At 45.5% G+C, this 13,431-nt stretch overlaps 1 protein-coding gene across 3 annotated transcripts in view; it reads left to right on the top strand.

The window, feature by feature from the left end:
- Positions 1-13,431, top strand: part of SLC22A23 (solute carrier family 22 member 23) — a 181,989-nt gene that overhangs the window by 66,792 nt on the left and 101,766 nt on the right. The window lies entirely within an intron of this gene.

Raw genomic sequence — 13,431 nt, 5'->3', positions numbered from 1 at the left:
TTTGATCTTAAATTTTGAGACAGAGTCTTGCAGAGTTGCTTAGGGCTTCATTAAGTTGCTGAGGCTAGCTTTGAACTTGCAAGTCCTCCTGCCTCCGCCTCCTCTGAAGCCACTGGGATTATAGACATGAGCCACCACGCCCAACTAACTTTTTAAATGTAAGACAGATATACTTAATTTTTATTCACATTTTTATTTTGAAATAAGTTACAGCTTACAGGAGACTGACAAAGGTAATGCAGAGAATTTCCGTGTGTCCCTCATTGACCCACATCCCCAAACTGCGAACATACCACTTAGTCACGGTACATTTATCGGAGTCAGGTCACTACTGCTGCAGTCCCACTAAGGTAACCACAGGCCATATGTAGGATTTCACCAGCTTTTCCTCTCTTGGACTGTTTTCTCTTCTTGCACTCAGTTGTCACGTCTCCCCGTCTGTGACAGTTCCTCAGTCTTTCCTTGGCTTTTGTGACCCTGACACTTGTAACAAGGGTAGTATTGCGAAGGGTCCGTATTTTGAAAAACGTCCCTCAGTGTGGATAGGGTCAAGGTCTGGGGCAGGAACACCACACATTCATCGCCTCGTATCGGGGACCCTGATATCAGCATGACTTCTCACGGGTAGAGTTCACCTTCATCAGTTGAGGCAGTGTCTCCTGGGTTAGGAGTCACTTCTTTTTCTTCTCTGTGGCATGGACTCCCAAAACTGAAGGGCAGAGAACCGGTGTCGTCAGGCACACTGCTGTTCACCTGTCACCTGTGTCTCTCAACATTGTCTAAATGTTGCCTTTATAAGAAACTAAAGTGAAAAACTGGGGAAGGTGAGAAGAGAGTGGTGTGGGGGCCATTGTTTTTAAAGCCTAAGGTGGTGGTTTAAATGATGAATCAGAGACAGGTCTAGACCCCTCCCCATCCTTGGGGTACCCAGCCTTTTCTCTTTCTTTGGCCAGCTTCCAGGTCTGTGTAGAGTGAACAACATGGCGTGAAGGGCCTGGGTCGAGGCAGGCAGAGCGTGCAGACCCCCGCTGTCTCCTGATGATGCCCTGGACGGGAGAAGGTGGCCTGGGGAGCAGGTGGCCTGGTCCCACTGCTGCCTGCACCACCAGCAGGCTGCGTTACCCTTGGGCAGGTCACCAACAGTCTTGGATGCCCTTTCTTCATTTGTAAAGCAAGAGGCTTGGTCCTCAAAGGCTGCTCTGAGCTCACAGGCTGCCCCCAACAATGCTTGGCATTGCTACTGAGGAACAAGTGTCCTCAGAGCCCCCAGTCCACAGATGGCTGTGCCCCAGCAGTGCCAGCCTCCTCTGTAGAATGGACAGACCTGCCTCAGAAGGACCAGGAGCCTCCTAGGCTGCTTTATTTGGAGCCCCTCCCCACCTTCTCCAAACAAGGGAACTTCTTAAAATGACAGAGAAGAAACAAGTTTCTAATGCCCACTACGGAGTTCGTGGCTATTAGCTTTGTGATGATATAAGAGGAATGGCAAGTTTTACTTTTTCCCTGTCTCTTTCAGCACGGAGGTTTGTCTGCCTTCCTGCAATGACTGCTTGAACCACCTGTACCTGAACACCTTCTTTCTGTCTCTCTCTTTCCCCTTTCCTCTTTCAGGTTTCTAATTTCCCCATGGTTTGCAATCAGAGCTGAAGGGGCTGCCGTGGGATATTTCCAGCTAATGTTGAGCTGGGTCATTGAATAACTCCATCTTACCAGATAATTAAAACCTGGAAAGAGGGAGGAAAGGTGTTAGTTTTGAAAACCCCATAAAATCCCTTCCTTGGGGATCAGGTCAAGTGTTTAAAGGAGAACTTGAAAACTGTGTCATTCAGAGCATGCTGCGTGTCACTGGGCAGTGTCTTGCTTGAATCCAGAGCTGGGGTGCTTATTGCACCACCTTGGCAGCCTAACAGATTGTTCTGTGGATGTTCTTTGTGAGAAGATGAGCTGCAAAAAAATTGAGATGACGGAATTTCCCCTGCCGGCGTTCCAGCTCTAGCACATGCCTCTGTCCTGGCAACAGAATCTCCCTGCGGAATGCCATTTGTGTACAGGACAGGGGGCTTTTGTTTTGCACAGGGGCCAGCTGCAGGCCCATGTGTTGGCCCTATAACGAGGTGAGCAGGGATGCCCTGACTCCTGGTTGAGGCAGGGCTGTCACTGAACACAGCTGTGTCCTCAGAGAGCCTCTCCAAGAAACCCACAGATTTTAAGGGGACTAACACCATGAGGTTCAACAGCAGGGAGGAGGCTGGTCTGTAATAGTCTTGTCGGTTGTGAGTTCCCATCAAGACATCTGTGTTCCGAAACTCTTTGTTTTCATCATGGAAAATGCACATGCCATAAATGGAGCATCTTGTCCACATTCGAGTGTCCATTTCAGTGATGGTAAGGACATCCCCCATCGCCACCACCAGTCTCCAGGACTCTTCGTGTTGCAGAACTGGAACTCTACCCTTTAAGCGCTTCATTCCCTGTTCCCAGCCCCATTCTGTTTTTCAGTTCTACGGATTTCACCGCTCTGGGTACCTCCTGTAAGTGGGATCCTGCGATATTTGTCCTTTTGTGACTGACTCTTGTCCCTTGGCATAATGACTTCAAGGTTCATTCATTTTTTTGGCATGTGTCAATTTCCTTCCTTTTGGGGCCTGAGTCATATTTCGCTGAATGGAAATATCACATTTGTTTACCCTTTCACGCTTGGATGACTTCCACGTTTTCGCTATTGGGAACAAGGCTGCTGGAGGGCCAGGGTGCACAGAGCTCCCTGCTTCTTTTGGAGATATGCAGGGAGTGGAAAGACTGGATCCTGTGGTTCATGGGACCTTGGAAGTCACTATAGTCTTGGGAGACTGTCTTTGAGGTTCTGGTTTGACTTACCATAAACGTTAATGAATCCTTTTTATTGGGATTTGAAAAATAAAAGGACTAGAAGGCAAAAACAAAATGTGGTCCTTGTTTGGCAGTTGAGGTTCAAGTGTGAACTGTGTGACATGATGGCGAAACCAGCAGGCAGCACCATTTTTTGCTCTGTTTTCTTTGTAGCATTATAAAGCTCTGTGTCTGTTGCTGCCACCAGGAAAATGCATATTTCAAGCCTAACATTGATAGGATTTAGAAGTATTTATAAAGTGTCCATAGCACTCATAGTTTTCACTTAGCCATACTTTTAAAGAATTGAAAGTTATTCTTTTTCATATTTATTTATCTGATTTTTTTTCATACCGCCCTCCTTTCCCTCTCCGTAATCTAAAGTTCCTCCATTCTTCTCTCACCCCCCACCCCCATAATATATCGTTATCCACTTATCAGGGAAAACACTCGGCTTTTGGTTTTTCGGGATTGGCTCATTTCACTTAACATGATGTTCTCTAATTCCATCCATTTATTTGCAAATGCCATAATATTGTTCTTCTTTATGACAGAATAATATTCCATTGTGTATATATACCACAGTTTCTTTATCCATTCATCTGTCGAAGGGCATCTAGGTTGGTTACACAGTCTAGCTATTGTGAATTGAGTTGCTATAAACATTGATGTGGCTACATTACTGTACTATGCTAATTTTAAGTCCTTTGGGTATAAACTGAGGAGTGGAATTACTGGTTCAAAAGGTCCATCCATTCCGAGTTTTCTGAAGATTCTCCACACTGCTTTCCAGAGTGACTGCCCCAATTTGCAACTCTACCCGCAATGTAAAGTGTGCCTGTTCCCCACATCCACACCAACATCTGTTAAAGAACCAACAAAATTTTTACCAGAAATACAAAGAACCCAATCAATAAATGGGCCAAGGAACTGAACAGACACTTTACCGAAGAAGATATATATGTGATTAATAAATCTATGAAAAGTCTTCAACATTTCTAGTAATTAGAGAAATGCAAATTAAAACAACCCTAAGATTTTTTTTTTTTTTTTTTTTTTTTTTTTTGAGACAGTCTCACTATCTTGCCCAGGCTGGCCTCAAACTCCTGAGCTCAAGTGATCCTCCTGCCTCAGCCTACCTGATAGCTGGGGACTACAGGCACATGTCACAAAACAATTTTGGACAGGAGTGCTTACTTAAAATGAATCTGATAGATCAAAATCTGGTATGATAAAGTTGACGTGCAATGGAGAATTCTTTATTTTAGAGAATGAGTGACAGCTTTGCAAAGATTCACCATGGAATATCTTTGCTATATCTTTGCAATCACAGGTTCTGCTGGTTCATGGATATTGAATTAAATGTACAAAAAACAACTGGTTCACACAAACTTTTGCTCTGCTTGTAGCAGTCTTAAGGGTGTAAGCATCTGCTGCGATAATGACGTGCTTCATGTAATTTCAGCCGGGCAACTTGTTTGTGTTTTTCAAACATCATTGCTACCTACACCTGGGAACTGGGTTGTTCTCAACCTTGGAGAAACCTGTGGGCATTTCAGGACAGCAGCGTGAGCTGATGTTGCCACCACTGGGAGAATCTTTAGAGAAGGCAGCTGATTGTCACTTCACTCCTTAGCATAAGCCTTTCAGAGGGCTCCATTGCTTTTGGCTCCAGCAGGCCCTCTCCACATCACTAGCTGTTTTTGCTGAGCTTGTTTCAGATCCTCAAAAACCTTGTTATCTGTTCCACCACTGGTCTTTTGCTGCAATCTTGTCCTGTGCTGACCTCTCATGTGATTTGCTTGTGAAGTCCTCGAGTGATGTATGTGCCAATTTTTCCAGAACTTTCTTCTGATCCCTCCCTTCTGGGTTTGTGGCTCCTCCTCTATGTGTGCATAGCACTAACTACTGTCCTGGTGAACAAAATCATAGCATTCAGCGCATGGGATCTACATTCAAATTGTGTGATTTTACTAAATATTGACCAGATATAAAATACCAGTAAGACATATGTCAGGTAAAGGATTGTGACACTTGTGCACATGTGTATTCTCACCCCCTAGCTTTGAGACTTTTGGTGTTCCCTGTGTGCCCATCCTCACAGTAGCAATGAGCCTGGATTTGGCATTATGTATTCCCTTGCATATCTTTACGATATGACCTCATGTGCTAATATTCTGTGTTAGTCAGTTTTACGTAGCTGTTGCAAAGTGCCCTCGATAAACAACTTAGAAGAAGAGGTTTATTTTGGTTGATGGTTTCAGAAGTTTCAGTCCATGGTCATTTGGCACTGCTGCTTTGGGCCTGGGACAAAGCAGCACTTATGGTGGGAGCCCAAGATAGAGGAAACTTGTCACCTCATGGCAGCTGGAAAGCAAAGAGGGAGAGGCAGGGCTGGGGTCCCAGGATCCCCTTCAAGGGTACATCCCCAATGATCCACTTCCTTCCTGTCATCAAGCCCCCACCTCCCAAAGGTTCCACCATCTCCCAAGATCACGACTGGCTGGGACCAAGGCTTGAACACATGGACCTGTGGGGGACAGTCCTGATCCAATTAGTGCAGATTTATAAACACCGCGTCATTTAGTTTTGCATGTTTTTGAACTTGTCACGAGTTGAAGCAAGCTGTGTGCGTTCTACTCTACGTCTTCTTCCATGTGGCCCTGTTCCCGAGACGCCCTCTCTGTTGGTCCGGATGGCTGTGATTCGTTTGTTTCATGCTCCCTGAATATATCACCATTCTTTGGGCTGCAGTTGATTTTTTATGTATCTCTATTCCTCATCTTTATTCCTTCCCTCTCCCTATGCCCACACTTTGACCCCAACACACAATTTTAAACTCTAAAATGGTAGATAGTGAGTTTATCTTGCTCACGGTCATGGCCCTGAATCCGGCCTGTAAGAAATCATTGTCAAGTGAAACGTGTGCCCTCCGGTCTGAGGGTCTGCTGTGACTAGTGGGTGGGCCTGCCATTCCCACATTCCCTCAGCAGTGACAGCAGCATCCTCCTTGTTTGGCATGAACTCTTTCCTCTCTATACCTTTTCTTGCCACATCACTCCAGAACAGGGCTCAGCAAACATTTTCTGTAAAAGACCGAATTGCAAACATCTTAGACTTTTGGGCCATGTGATTTTTGTCCCAACTACTAAATTCTACCATTGTAGCTTGAAATCAGTCACAGATGATATGTAAACTAGTGGGTGTTCTAATAAAGCTTTATTTACAAAAAGAAAAATAAGCCATAGTCAGATTTGTCCCAGGCTGCAATTTGCCAATTTCTGCTCTAGATGACTCCCCTGGTTGGAAGAAAAGACAGTGTTAATACCAAGTGAAAGAGAGGGAACCTCGGTCTCAGAGTCCAGGAGGACTCTCCCAGCCTGGAACAGACAAGAGCAGACAGAGTCACCTCACAAGGACCTAAGGCAACATGAAAGTCAAGGTAGGAAGGTAGCAATTTATAGACGAGGACCAAAGTGCATCTTAAAATTTGCATGAACCAGGTTACCAAGCCATAAATAGAACGTGACTGTAAGGTTTGAGTTTCAGCCTGGCATGGAGTTAGGATGTTGGATCCCAAACCTTTCTCACCTGATGTATATCCAGCATCTAAGGCTCCAACCCAGTCAACTGTGCTGACTCAACTCTGTGCAGCAGACAGGACAGATTCCCACAGAGAAGACATTGACTTAGGTGTTGGATTGAGTGGAGCTGCATCTTTGAAGAGTTCAAAGTACAGGTGGAGGCATGACCTCTGCTGAGTCATTCCTTGTGTTAAATCCCCTCGTGTTCTTGATATGGGGTGAGAGATGTCGAACCTTCCACGGAAAGAGCCGAGACTCGGGGCAGTCAGGATTGAACTTGGGGTCCGTTTAGTCTTCTCATTATTTAAGTGGTAATATATGGGCCGTCGCACTGAATTATCTTGAGGGATGTAACTTTCTCTCTGTGGGAGCAAATGAGTTTGAAAGAATCGTGGATGAGAGACATCAAGATGGTGATGGAAAAAGAGTAGGAACGAGGAACACCAGTCTGACTGAGCATGGCCAAGCTTCGTCCTAGCTCTTCCTCCTCCTTCCATCCTCACCTTGACCCAGTGACAGAAGTACTGTGACTGTCCCTGTCCCACAGATGACACGGAGGCACCGAGGCAGGTGCTGGGCCAGGCTGGCCTCGATAGAACCAGGGTTTACCAAGCACCATGTCTGGCCGGTTGAAAACGGTGTCTTCACTGCAACGCAGTTTGTCACAAGTTCTGTACTGTTATATTTTTACTGAGCAGTAGTCCTGGAATCCCACCCTGAGGTGACAGTCCTGTTCTGCTGTCCTGTAGTTGATCATGCCTGACCTACAGTGGAATAGATAAAAGCTGTCTCAGTGACAGATCCTGGGGTTGTGCATAAAATCGAAGCCAGTGGATCCTCCCCTGGGATCCAGGTGCTGTGGCTCGCCGCCGGTGGACCATGCCCCACCCGTGCCCTACCACTCTCTCGCCTCCTGCAGGGAGGCCCTGGTAGGCGGGTGGGTGCTGTATCTCAGAGCCTGGCAGGGACAGCCACGGCTAGGCCCAGGGATGGTTCTAGGGCTCTGGTGAAGGAGACATAGAAAGTAGACTGGAGACTTGAGCCATTTCTCCCATAAGTCTTCCAGCAAAGAACATCCATGCAGCCACATGTGATCTGTGTTCAGAGCATTTTTGTTTGTTTGAGACCCATGACTGAACCTAGGGGTGCTCAACCACTGAGCCACATCCCCAACCTTTTGAATTTTTTTTTTTTTATTTTGAGACAGGGTCTTGCTAAGTTGCTTAGGGTCTTGCTAAGTTGCTGAGGCTGCCTTCAAACTTGAGATCCTCCTGCCTCAGCCTCCCAAGTCACTGGGATTACAGGTGAATGCCACCACACCCAGCATGTTCAGAACATTTTTTGAAGGTTCCAGGTAAGAAAGTGTGGAAGTTATTGATACCTTTGCCAGTATTTCCTCTGAGTGGACCATGTGACTATGAGCTGGGGGTGAAAGGAATCTGTCCCTCTTGATGGGGAGCATTTAATCACCTATGAGAGACCCTCTAGGCCTCTTGTACCTCAGCCAACAGTGTTCAAGATGATGGCTCCTCCTGAAACCTGCATCCCCAAGTGGCAATGAGCAGGACTCCCTACTAATCCTAGTGGGCATGTAGCATGAGCAAGAAATAAACTTTTGATTTTTAAAATTATTTTTTTATTTTTACAAACTGTATTTTGATTCATTGTACACAAATGGGGTACATCTTTTCATTTCTATGGTTGTGCACAATATAGATTCATACTATTTGTGTAATCATACTTTATATAGGGTAATGGTGTCTGTCTTATTCCACCATTTTTCATACCTTCCCTCCTCCCTCTCATTTCCCTCTATGTAATCTAAAATTCCTCCATTCTTCTCTCACCCCCACTCCCCCACCCCCATTACATATCATCATACACTTATCAGGGAAAACATTCAGCCTTTGGTTTTTTGGGATTGACTTATTTCACTTAGCATAATATTCTCCAATTCCATCCATCTGCAAATGCCATAATATTATTATTCTTTATGACTGAATAATATTCCATGTGTATATATACCACAGTTTCTTTATCCATTCATCTGTTGAAGGGCATCTAGGTTGGTTCCACAATCTAGGCTATTGTGAATTGGGCTGCTATAAACATTGATGTGGCTGCGTTACTGTAGTATGCTAATTTTAAATCCTTTGGGAATAAACCAAGGAGTGGGATAACTGGGTCAAAAGATGGGTCCATTCCAAGTTTTCTGAGGATTCTCCCTTGAGACTAGTAAGATTTTTGTTATTGACATAACCTGTGACTGATTTACAAATCCTCTGTGGTTTTCTCCTGTCGTGGCAGACGGCTTGTCTGTACGCTTTTGTAAGTGACTTGACATGAATTAGGACTAGCATGTAAGAATGATAATGTTGCCTGGAGGTGTAGCTCAGTGGTAGAGTGTGTCCCTTGCATGCGTGAAGCCCTAACCTCAGTCCTCAGCATCCAGGTTAAAAAGGAGGAGAAGAAGAAGAATGTTAGTATTGACTTTGGGTGTGTATATTGAGTATTGTAAAGAGTAAATAAGTTCCAAATACAGCCCAGTTTCATAAGGACTTATGAAATGTGTTGGTTTAAGTCTATTGCATTAGCTTTCCATTGCTATCACAAAGTACCTTAGAAAATAAACTTATAAAGAGGAAAGATTTATTTTGGCTCATGGTTGCAAAGATTTCGGTCCATGGTTGTTTGGCCTTGTCACCTTTAGGCCCATCATAGCACATAACAGTAGGAACGTGTGGCACAGGAAGCAGTTCACCTCATTGTGGTAAGAAAGTGAAAGAGACAGACAGTAGGGGCTAGGGTTCCAATATCCCCTGTAAGGGCACATCCCAGTGACCCAGCTTCCTCTTACTGGGCCCCGCCTTCCAGTAGTGCCACAGGCTGGGGACCAAGCCTTCAACACATGGGCTTTGGGGGGACACTAAAATCTGAACCATAACATCTCCCCAAGACTTGTTTCATGATGGTGTCAAGATTTCTGTGATTTATTGGTCAGATAATTGTTAGGGCCTCAAATGTATATAAATAATATTAGTGGAAAAATCCAAATTAGTTATTTGTTAGAATACCTCTTCCCCCCTCCCCCACCCCTTCCTTTTTTTTTTTTTTTTTTTTTTTTGGTGCTGGGGTGGAATTCAGGGACTCACATATGCTAAGCCTATGCTCTCCCCCTGAGCCAGCTGTACCCCCAGCCCCTGGAATATTCCTATCAAGTTCTTATTACTGTGGTTTGAAATAGCTCCTTATAGAAGGCCTAGTATCTTAACCTGATATTACAGAGTGGGTTAGTGGAGCTGTTAAGCGAGTGTCTCCTGTTTGCCCACATGGATGCCTTTCAGTTTAAAACTTTCATCTAAGTGCTTCCAGAATGAATCAAACAACATTACTCTATGTAAATTTATGATTACACAAATGGTATGCCTTTACGCCATGTACAGACAGAGAAACAACATGTATCCCATTTGTTTACAATAAAAAAATAAAATAAAATAAGTGCTTCCAGAAGGTACTCAAATGGTGAGTCTGGATAAACTCTTCACCCCGTAGAGTCTGTATTGTTGGGATGTCAAACACGGCATTGGGCTGGAACCCCGCGCTCTGTTACTCGTGTCTTACACAGATATTGATCAGGGTTTCTGTACCAAGCCCTCTTGGCCCGCCAGCCCTCACCAGGTCTTCATATTCTCTCTCCCTCCCCTCACTCTCTCTGGCATGTGCACATACACACATGCTGCCTCTGCAAAGATTTAAATGAGTCCAGTTCTAAGAGCCCCGACCCTGGAGACATATCTGCACATTATTCATCATCCCTAATAAATAAAACCACAGGAACCCTTTGAAGTGCCCGCAGGGAGCAGGGAGGCTGGGGGCGCACGCCTCAGTCATCTGAGCCCACCCCAGCTGCGAGGCCGTACTTTGAATTGCATAAGTTTCCACTCAAGCACATACTCCAGAGGTTTAGGTTTTCAACTTGTGTTCAAGTTACTGATGTGCAGCTAGGGTAGAATTAGCAGGAACATTTTAGTATTGGGGGAAAGGAAAGATGACAGTTTTTCAGTCCCCAAAAATGCATTATTCAAGTTTGTTTCACCTGAGCTTCTAAGTTTCCAAAACCGAGTGGAAAATCCTCCCCTCTCCTCACTGTCTTCCATGTCCCGATTCCTCCACCCCCAGGCCCCCCAAGAGCAATACCTTGAATTTGCTGTGTGGTGTTCTTTAGTTCCAGGACAGTGCTCCATAGCCTGAGATATAAATTTCATCCTTGACAAGGAGGTGCACATACCTGAGCTTTCTTGGGGAGTGTCTGGTGATTTTTAAAGTTTATAGATTATTATTATTAGGAAGGTGGTCCTTTCCCTCAAAGAACCTCCAACCTAGCAGGTTTTAAAAACTACTTTTGCCAGGTCATGTGTGGTCAGACTTGCCAGAGAGCCTTAGGCCCTGTGGTAAGAAAGTATATTTCAGAACTGCTGCTTTGGACTGGACTCAACATCAGAGAATAGAACTTGTCTCAGAGGCAGGCCAGGTACAAGAGTGGATCTCCAGGGAGCTCATTAAGGATAATAGACTTTCACTGTCAGAAAATAAGACAGGAAGGGGCAGGCTGGCAGGGGGTCCAGACCAGGCTGTCCTACAAAGATGGACTCTGGAGCTGCAACTGAGTCCAGACCACCATCCAGTTTATACTTGGTATTAAAATCTGACATTTCAAGAGGTTAAAAGACATTCCTAAGGCCTGACAAATGGTATCTGAACTCGAGTCAGAATTCAAACATCCAGAAGAGCAATCTCATGCCCTTCAGGTAGGGAAGGGGAATCACAGCTGTCAGGTAGGGACATATAAGACAGGAAAGGAAATGACTTTTCAAGGGAAATTGGTACCTGTTGCCTAAGTAGCATTACCAATAGCAGCAATGTTCACCTAGGTAAAGGTTTTTTTATATGCCTCTCAAGTGTTGCCAGAATAAATGTTGATGTGGGGACCAAGGTTTTCCTGTCCTCTCAACCTTTTATTTCTAGGAGAACTGTCCAGATCTTTGCCGCCTATGCCTGATGAACTTTTGGCCGTGTTGACTTCAGGTCTCACAGTGTATCACCTGACAAATACATGCCCAGCCAGGGGAGAGAGGATGGTAGGTCAGCTGAGCATGAAGTACAAAGTCTCTGGGACTGTCCATCTCGTTAAATGTTAAAGGAGGAGTCAAGGGCACAGAGGGATTAGTCACAAGTGTCTTAGGTATGTGCTGTCATTGCGGGTTTCCAGGGAAACAGATTCCATAACAGTGTTGCTCAGCCTGTCAGATGCCCTGGGACTCAAGGTGTATGTGTCCTGTTCCATGGAGGACTTGCTCACAGAATCCACATGGTACCAGTGTCCTCAGTCAGGAGGAAACATCCATGTCCTGCTGGTCTTGCAGTGACCTCTAGGCTTGGTGAGGAGGTCTTGGTTTGCTCATGAGCATCTGTGGTGCCCCATGTGAGCTGTCAATATTTTCTTCCCAGGGCTGCCCTGGTTTTGCTGGATCTTGCTTGAATGTCATCAGCAGTTTTTTCTCTGGTTTCCCTGCCCCTAGACTCCCCTTCCCCAGTACTGCTCTTATCTACCTGTAACACAGCTCAAGGCTCTCTGATTCTGATTCTGCAACCTCACCCCTTTACTGCAAGACTTTGAAAAGCGCTGTTTTGCTCACCAGGTATCATGTGGCTGCACCAGAGGTGACCAGCATCAGAGCCATGGTAGGCAGTGCCTGTCCTCACCTTGCTGCTGCTTACCAGTGTGAGAACCAGCTGGGGCACTTGATCCCTGCACTAAGGCACAGCAGGGGAGCCACCCCAGCCCAGGGGTTGGAGAGCGCTGGAGGAGGTGGGGAGGCTGGGGGGCTTCCCGGGAGCCTCTCATGCACTCTGCAGTACTCCCCACTGTCCTCCATCCTGCATTTCCTCCTGTTCACCTACTCCACCCAGCCCTGTCCCCATGTTTTTATTTGAACCCTCTGTCCCTCTGGAGTGTCCTTCTTCCTCTACCCACCATGCACATGTCCAGATTTTACCAGTTTTCTCACCTGCCCATTCAGATGGCCCTTTTCTTTCATAGATCTTCTTCCCATCTCCCCCACTGGCAAACTAGGGGTCCAGCCTAACACCTTGTAGGACCTCACTTTTGCCTTCTTCCTCTTGCTAACCTACAAGGTAAATTGGGGATCTCATCGAATTCTGACCTAAGGCAGTGAACTGTATTTAGTAGGCACCAAAATATTTGTAAGAAAGGTGAATGAATCGAAGTTGGATGCTGGATGGCTGAGAGTCCTTGGGAACTTGAGAGAAGGAAAAGAATGGCATGAGCTTCAAGAGGGAGAACCATTGTGAAAGGAGGGCTCAAGATGGAGGTAGATGGTTGGGCCCAGGGACAAGAAGGCAGGTTGTGCAGTAAGAGACACAGAGTGACTAAAGTGGCAGTCACGTGGTGTGAGTTATGGGAGGGGAAGGGGAAATACTAGGTGACAGGTTGGTCGTGGCTCAGAAAAATAGGCTGAAGAGAACTCTGGGAAGATCTACTTGGCGCCATGATTTAGTGTTGGCCTCATTTGGCCAAGGCACAGCAGTGGTCAGATGAATTGCTCAACTCGGACTGTGCAATGAAGAGAGAGGTGGAGGAGGCTGGGTTTCCAACCTCTGCTCTGGTTTCCCAGTAACAGACGCCGCATGGAAATGACTGCACAGTGAATGTGTGCATGCCGAAGCCAGCATCAGTGTTTATTGATGTGCTCTTACTGGCATGATTGTTTAATAAAACCTGCAGGATCTTCATTGCCCCAAAGGAAATGTGTTTTTCCAAGGAAATGTATATGATGATAAAATATTCAAAGATGAAATATATAAGGGTCTTCCCAATGCCTGCTAGAAAAATGGAATTGAAATACACATAGCACCAAATGAATTTATTTCTGCTATTAAAATTCCTTATTTGCCAGCT

This window comes from Sciurus vulgaris, assembly GCF_902686455.1.
Source record: "Sciurus vulgaris genome assembly, chromosome: 7".
Classification (NCBI taxonomy): Eukaryota; Metazoa; Chordata; class Mammalia; order Rodentia; family Sciuridae; genus Sciurus; species Sciurus vulgaris.
The sequence above is the reverse complement of the archived record's forward strand: the minus strand, read 5'-3'. Positions and strand labels throughout refer to the sequence as shown.